Below are 5251 nucleotides of genomic sequence, written 5' to 3' on the forward strand. Positions count from 1 at the left end.
AGTTGGGGAACATACACATTTACTTCTTTAGCGCGCAGTCCTCGACAAAATTGTTAATGAACTGTGTGACGGTGGTGGCATACTCATCTTGGTTGGCGGCTGAATTCTGGAATATGGACCAGTTCACTGAGTCCAAGCAGTCCCACAGAAATGCTTCGGCTGTTTCAGACCAGCACTGTACTACTTTCTGCACTGGGTCCTCAAGTTTCAACTTCTGCTTGTAAACTGAGAGGAGGAACAAAGTGTTGTGATCTGATGTCCCAGACCATGGCCGGGACATGTATTGGTACACACCTTTGAAGGTTGTCTAGCAATGGCTAAGGATAGTCGGACCCTGGTGGGTCAGGTCACATGTTGATGGTATTTTAGTAGTTTAGCTTGGTTGAAGTCACAGGTTATGATGAATAAGGCTCTGCAGTATTCCATCCCAACTGCACCATCTTTAGGTATATCTCATCAAGAGCAATTCTGCATTAGGTGGTAGGTAGACTACTGTCAGGATCATGGTGATGTTTTTGTGTGGCAAGTAGTAGGGATGATATTTCACTGTTAGACATTCTAGTTCCAGTGAGCAGTAACTCGACAGGATCACCACATCTGAGAACCAGGTGGTGTTGTTTAGGAGGCAGACTGCACCACCTCTCACCTTACACAAGGACAAAGTGTAGTCCATGTGACTTATAGAGAAACCTCCAGGTTGTGTTGCAAAGTAAATCTCAAATCTCAAAATAGAGGACATGTTGTCTTAAATCTAGGTCATAACAGAACACTATCTTTGGAAAATATGCACATTCAGGGTGCACCACTTCAGTACCTTATACCGAACAGTGATCATTGTGTAAAATGCAAAAGATGATGTTGAACTAGAAGTAATCATAAATCAGCAATCACAATAATACAAGGGTCGGCTTGATTCAGTTGATTATGGTTATTTGAATAGTGTCATTCAGACAGGTTATGACGTACATCTTATGACATGGCCCCTTGGCTCAGAGAAAGGGGCACTACCACTAAACCATAGGAGGCTATTTCTTTAACATGTATTTTAAATGAACCCTGTCCGGGGATGTTGTTACAAGCCACTTTTCACCGGTACACGACCCTTCTGGTCCAGAGGCAGGAATACTACCAGAGTACCACAAGCGCCTTCTTTCAGATGATGATACACAAGCCCAAATTGAAAGGTTGAGGGTCCAAACCACAATGGTAGCTGCAATTCACAGCTAATGAATTATTTATTGAACATTTGGAGACAGCTGGCATAATTGATAATACCCTGTGAATCTTGTGCTAATTGTTGTTTGTAATGTAAACATTCAATTGGATTACAGCAGCTTCACCACCACTTCTAATACACAGCTGCTCTAATATTCAGGCTCAAACAATTGCATGGAGTGCTTATGAAAGGATGGTAGCGCCCCTACCTCTAGCACAGGAGTCCCAGGTTCAAGCCCTATCTGCTTTGTAAGTGTGCAATATTATCCCTGAATAAGGCGATCAGAAAACATCAAACAACTGCATGCAGCAATGGAAGCAAAAATCGTGGACAGCCTCAAATTGTTTCATTAGTTTAACACTGGAAAAGTATTGACAACATGTACAAAAAGGAAAGCACCTTGTAAGGTCACTGCTTAAAAAAACAACTGTAATTCTCAAATGTAGAATTAAATTATACGAGCAAATCATTAAAAGAACTAAGACGGTATATTAGTCAGTTCCGGAGAATTTTGACATTTCACAGTTATCTCTCTTATTGCTACAAATTCTGGCATAAATTTTACATTTTTCTAAAGAAAAGCCTTACTTTTGTGTAGAATTCGTGAAGTTATCAAAGGATTTCCTGATTTTGAGGTTTCCTACCTATTCTTGAAAAGTTTAAGGCATTTCTGAATTAATGCTCTGGCACATTTAAATAAATAGGATCAAGTTCTCCAACAAGTTTGTTACGGAGCAATGTAGGTCTGAAAGAAATTAACCTGTAAATCCACATGAATTTCAAACTGGAATTAGAATGAGATAATGTGTTCTTCAGTATCAAGCTCCCACTGAACCAATATTTTTAGCTTTGATTTTGTTTAGTAGCAGTTGCTGAGATCTTGAAGCTGGAAATGGAAGCTGTTTTTCCTCAGTTGCAGATAAAATCTGAGGTTTCTCTTCCTGCTACTAGAATTGCATGTGAGACAATCCGTTCACTCAGTTGGCCTTTGCCAAGGGTGTGCTTACGGAATCTTATTTTATTGGAACAGCTACTGTTTAGTTGTTGAATGATCTATTATTTTGTTCAGTCTTCTAATAGGTCCCTATTTCTTTTTTCTTCTGTCTTTTGATGTATTTTAACTATAATGTATGAATAAACAGTCTTTTGTTTCATACCTAGTAGTTCGAACAATTGAAATTCATGTGAACAACAAATACAGGAACTTGCCTTTAAAATAAAAAAAAAGGTTCTAGGCTATCCTTGTAATATATTTTGAGAGCATAGCACCACATAAACACATTCATACATTGATTCAGCAGAGGATCTGTGAAAAAATGGCTAGGCCAATTTTAAACTGCAGGCCTTATTTGAAAATGGAATATGAGCATGACCACGTCCCGGGCCAAGAAAGACAAACCATCTGGATTTAGCAAAGAATGGAGAAAAAGTAAAGGCTTCAGAGTGAAGCTAGGATGGCACCTGGGAAGAAAACGAGTGGTGAGGCCAGAGGTAACAGACACTTTGTCCTTTTTAGCATGTGTGAAAACAAGGTGTTTGCCTAACACAGACCATTTTTGGAATTCGATTAATGCACTGTCTACGTGAAATGCCTTGTATAGATATCTGATGAATCCTTATTGAGTTACAGTGCTACTTTAGAATCATTTCTGGGATGGACTCCCCCAATTTGGTTGAATAGATGATAGCTGACATGTACCTCAAGGTGCCTGAGTTTATTAAATATGGTAATCTACCACAGGTCCATATGTACATTAATATGAAATGCAACCTGTGTGACCAATGAGTGAAATGAGAACTAAAAGATGCAATTCACAGCCACAACAAATTTGTATTTATATGGCAAATCCAACATAGGGAAGAAACCCAAGATGCTACATAGAAGTGATGTCAGACAAAATGATAATCATCACTTGGGTGATATTAAGGCAGGCGACTGCAAAATTAATCAAATACAAAGCCTACAGGAAGTACACCATAAAATGAGCAAATAACCAGAGGTGGAGGGACTGACAGCGTGAAATCGGAAGCCCTAGGACCTTGATAGCTGATGGTTGTCCAGGACAAGGTAATGGGTGTTTTACTTGTTGGCACCATGCGCTGTTAGCTCAAAATTGCTACAGAGTTGCTGGCAAACCTCGTTTCGAATATTTCAAAATGAAACAAATTAAGTGAACAACAACAACATCAAAACGAGATTACAGCCCCGAAAGGGCACTGTAAAAGAAAAAAAAAAATCAAAGGAAACTTACTAATTTAAATCAAAATGTTATTTTTGGAGTTGGGGCCTGGCGACTTCCTTAATAATCTTCCTCTCTGTGCTCATCCTATCTAATTAGCAGTGAGAATATAAACGACCATCGATTAGATAAGAACATAAGAACACAAGAACTAGGAGCAGGCGTAGGCCATCTGGCCCCTCGAGCCTGCCCCGCCATTCACTAAGATCATGGCTGATCTTTTTGAGACTCAGCTGCACTTAGCCGCCCGCACATCATAACTCTTAATTCCTTTACTGTACAAAAATTTATCTATCCTTACCTTAAACACATTCAGCGAGGTAGCTTCAACCGCTTCACTGGGCAGGGAATTCCACACATTCACAACCGTTTGGGTGAACAACTTCCTTCTGGCCTCAGTCCTACATCTGCTTCCCTTTATTTTGCAGCTATGCCCCCTAGTCCTAGTTTCAACTGCTAGTGGTAACAACTTCCCTGCCTCCACCCTATCTATTCCCTTCATAATCTTATATGTTTCTATAAGATCTCCCCTCATTCTTCTGAATTCCAACGAGTATAATCCCAGCCTACTCAGTCTCTCCTCATAATCCAACCCTCTCAACTCTGGAATCAAACGAGTTAATCTCCTCTGCACTCCCTCCAGTGCTAGTATATCCCTTCTCAAGTAAGGAGACCAAAACTGCACACAGTGCTCCAGGTGTGGCCTCACCAGGACCCTATTTAGATGCAGCATAGCATCCCTGTTTTAAACTCTATCCCTCTAGCAGTGACAGACAAAATTCCATTTGCCTTTTTAATTATCTTCTGCGCCTGCAATCCTACTTTCAGTGATTCATGCACAAGGACACCCAAGTCCCTCTGCAAGGCAGTGTGTTATAATTTTTTACCATTTAAAACATAGTCAATTTTGATGTTATTCCTGCCAAAATGGATGACCTCACAATTATCAACATTGCACTCCATCTGCCAGACCTTTGCCCACTCACTTAGACTATCTATATCCCTCTGTAGACTTTCAGTGTCTTCTGCACACTTTGCTCTACCACTCATCTTAGTGTCATCTGAAAATTTTGACACACCTCACTTAGTACCCAACTCCAAATCATCTATGTAAATTGTAAACAATTGCAGTCCCAACACTGATCCATGAGGCACACCACTAGCCACTGACCGCCAACCAGTAAAACACCCATTTACCCCTACTCTTTGCTTTCTATTGGTCAACCAATCCTCTATCCATGCCAATACATTACCTGTAATACCGTGCAACTTTATCTTATGTAGCAGCCTTTGGTGTTGCACCTTGTCAAATGATTTCTAGAAATCCAGATACACCACAACCACAGGTTCCCCATTGTCCACCATGCAAGTAATGTCCTCAAAGAATTCCACCAAATTAGCTAAACATGACCTACTCTTCATGAACACATGCTGGGTGTTCCCAATCGGAGAATTTGTGTTCAGATGTCTTGCTATTTCTTCCTTAATGACAGATTCAAGCATTTTCCCACTACCGAAGTTAAGCTAACTGGCCTATAGTTATGAGAGAGTTGCAGTGGGAGAGAGATCCCCTGAGGTTTGTCCGGAAGGAGAAGGGTAACTTCTTCAGGCTAGGGATCCTTAGAAGAGGCTTCACAGTGGGGTTAAAATTGTATCAGAGATAGTAGGAACTGCGGATGCTGGAGAATCTGAGACAACAAGGTGTAGAGCTGGATGAACACAGCAGGCCAAGCAGCATCATAGGAGCAGGAAGGCTGACGTTTCGGGCCGAAACCCTTCATCAGAACGTCAGCCT

The 5251-nt window shown here is 40.8% G+C and overlaps 1 pseudogene; it reads left to right on the forward strand.

Moving 5' to 3' along the window:
* Positions 1-2584: 2584 nt before the first annotated feature.
* Positions 2585-5251, forward strand: part of LOC125486927 — a 6856-nt pseudogene continuing 4189 nt past the window's right edge.

Source organism: Rhincodon typus, chromosome 35 (genome assembly GCF_021869965.1).
Source record: "Rhincodon typus isolate 14 chromosome 35, sRhiTyp1.1, whole genome shotgun sequence".
NCBI lineage: Eukaryota > Metazoa > Chordata > Chondrichthyes > Orectolobiformes > Rhincodontidae > Rhincodon > Rhincodon typus.